The sequence below is a fragment of the Solanum lycopersicum genome, chromosome 9 (genome assembly GCF_036512215.1).
Source record: "Solanum lycopersicum chromosome 9, SLM_r2.1".
Taxonomy (NCBI): domain Eukaryota; kingdom Viridiplantae; phylum Streptophyta; class Magnoliopsida; order Solanales; family Solanaceae; genus Solanum; species Solanum lycopersicum.
The window spans coordinates 68,095,456-68,098,323 of NC_090808.1; the positions used below are offsets into that span (position 1 = coordinate 68,095,456).

The 2,868-nt window shown below is 33.3% G+C and overlaps 1 long non-coding RNA gene across 1 annotated transcript; it reads right to left on the reverse strand.

Moving 5' to 3' along the window:
* Nucleotides 1–267: 267 nt before the first annotated feature.
* On the reverse strand, nt 268–2,477 carry LOC138338171 (uncharacterized). The gene is made up of 3 exons (XR_011211564.1): nt 2,358–2,477; nt 1,655–1,726; nt 268–700 (listed from the first exon to the last, which is right to left on the reverse strand). It is a non-coding gene; the product is annotated as an uncharacterized lncRNA (long non-coding RNA).
* Between the last annotated feature and the right edge of the window lie 391 nt (nt 2,478–2,868).

Below are 2,868 nucleotides of genomic sequence, written 5' to 3' on the forward strand. Positions count from 1 at the left end.
TTATTTTGATAATGATGTTCAGCAAATTATATATACAAAATACCGTGATTGGTAGTAATATGTATTTCTTTTGATATAATATATATATATGGTTTAATTTTGAAGACTTGCAATATTCATGGTTGTATTTTGTATCATTTATTTATATAAATATATATAAAAAAAAATTACCATATGTTTAATTATTTTAAACATTGTCAATAATCTTCCTTCAAATTTAATACCAATGCTACAACTTTATTGTGCATCTGCTGACGATGATTTTGGTCATCAATATATATGTTCCGTAACAAGGTTAATGGGTGCTCGATCACTAGGCAGATTTCATGTGGACTTGCCTCTGTAGATACATGTATTTAGTGTAATTTGTTGTCACGACCCAAAAATGGACGTGATGGCACTCGTCTTATCCCACCAAGACAAGTCAGTCTAAAATTCAACCATTACAATAAAGTGCGGAAATAAAATATAAGCAACTTAATAAAACCCCCCAAAACCTGGTAGTCACGTGTACAAGCCTCTAAAATATTACAATCGGATCAAAAGAAAATATAAGTCTCATATGATATTGTTTCTAGAGTAGAACAAAATCATAAACAAGAGTAAGGAGGGATGCTGAGATGACCAACAACTACCTCACAAAATCTCCAGGAAGCCTCGGAAAAGAAGAGAATATATCATAAAAGTCCGGGCTAGTAACCTACAAAAATTTGTAGAAGCAAGGGGTGAGTACCAAACCACACGGTACTCAGCAAGTAAACCTCTAAACACAAGTTAAGGGGATGAAATACGGTACTCCTACCACCCCCAACCGAACCTCCACAACTACAACCTGCATAAACAACAGTCCAACCTAACAACTCACAGTTTACATAGAACGTAACTCAACAAAAACATTTAGACAAATTACATATCCTCCACAACAACACTTTAACAAATTATATATCCTCAATAACAAGCTCAGTATTCAACAATCACAAGTTCCGCAAAAAGACAATCACTAGATCAGCAAAACACAATATCAAGTTCACTAATGATAAGTATGTGCAATGTAATGGAATGCAATGTCAAGTATAATGATGCATGTCTGACCTAGTGATACACACCCGTTGTCTCTCAGTCTGGGACCCATGGGGGACATATCTGTCGCGGCGCACGACACGACCCTCGATAACAGTAACCATCGCGGCGCACGATACGTCCCTCGAAATATAGTATCCATCGCGGCGCGCGATACGTCCCTCGAAATATAGTAACCATCGCGGCGCGCGATACGTCCCTCGAAATGGTACATCCTCTTTAAGTTATCATTCTTTCTCAATGCACATAACACTTCCACAACCATGCCTCAGAATAATGCAATGACATGTTCACACAAATAATGAGAAGATGACCATTTTCATAACATTGCACAGTTCACAACCACACAAACATGAAATCACATCAACAATAATTCAACAAGCCATCAAACTTTTCTCAACACATCACACATAAATAATTAATTACATCGCCTTTTGTTATCCCTTTTATTTCATCATTAGAATTAATCAATATGGACAAGTCAACCCATCACCAATCCCGTTACTCCCAAACATATATCACAAGGAAATACACGCATTCCATACACTTAACAAGAGTTTAGAAATCCACTTGCCTCAATTTATCGAACAATCACTTCGGGACTTTAGCCTTCCTCCTTTTCGTTAAGCTTCCATAATAATGCAATCTATTCACATAACTAATCACAATAAGATTTTCAAACTCAAAACACCCACATTACTTTCTGTCTAGACTCGAACAAAAAAAAGAAATCACTCAAATTTATAATCAAATACCTAATGTTGATGTCAATAACATGTCATCTCTTTCAATTTTCTCCAAATTTCAAATCTAGGGTTAAGTTCTATTCTCTTCAATTATCACAATCTAATAGTTTTGACATGATATAATATACCAATATTTAATTACTTATTCCAAAATACTAAACCATATTAATATGAAAAACCCATGAATCCCAAAAAAATTAACAAGGAAATTATAAGTAAGTTCCTCCACTATTTCCTGACGGAGTGCATTCATTGTGTTGAACTACAATATTAATTTGTGTGAACTTATTCTAAGTTCTAATTGTAAAAGAAAATTGAAAATCATAAAAGTTGCTCCACTAACCTCTGCAAGTACTCAAACAACTACAAATTAAAGACGTTAATATAAAATAAGATGTAAAAACTTTTCTTGACCAAATAATTAACTAATCATTACATTGACATTAGTTTACCATCATATTTCTCCACTAACTGTGGCACCAGAAGAACCTCAAACAGTAACGAAGTGAACTAGTCTAGAAACTAATATACCTGAAGCACACACGTAACTCCATCGACGCCGCAACTAAGGTTTTGGAGTTCCAATCGGACTCTTTCCGTTTCCTCTTTAATTATGACTCAAAATTTAACCCTATTTAATTTAATTAGTACATGGGTCCAGTGGTATAGGGTTATGGACCTGTCTCATTAACCACTTATTAAAATATATAATAAACAACTTTTTTTAAAAATAATAATAGTTGTTTAATAGTTTAAAATTCTCAAACCAAATTTGACGATTGAGCATAAATGACTCGGGATAAATGTCGAGAGAGCTAAAATGATAATTTTATGATAATTTCCAGAAATTACCTTCCGAGTCATTACATTTGTATGTATTTGAGATACAAATAAATATTGCTCGCCCTCTCTCTATTTTATGTATTTAATAGTAAAAATACATATATTTAAGTGTATTTTCCTCAATATAAGATATTAATTTTCTAATATATGAGTTATATAAAGAGTAAGGTATTCAAACTGGTTTCCAAGAAATGTAAGG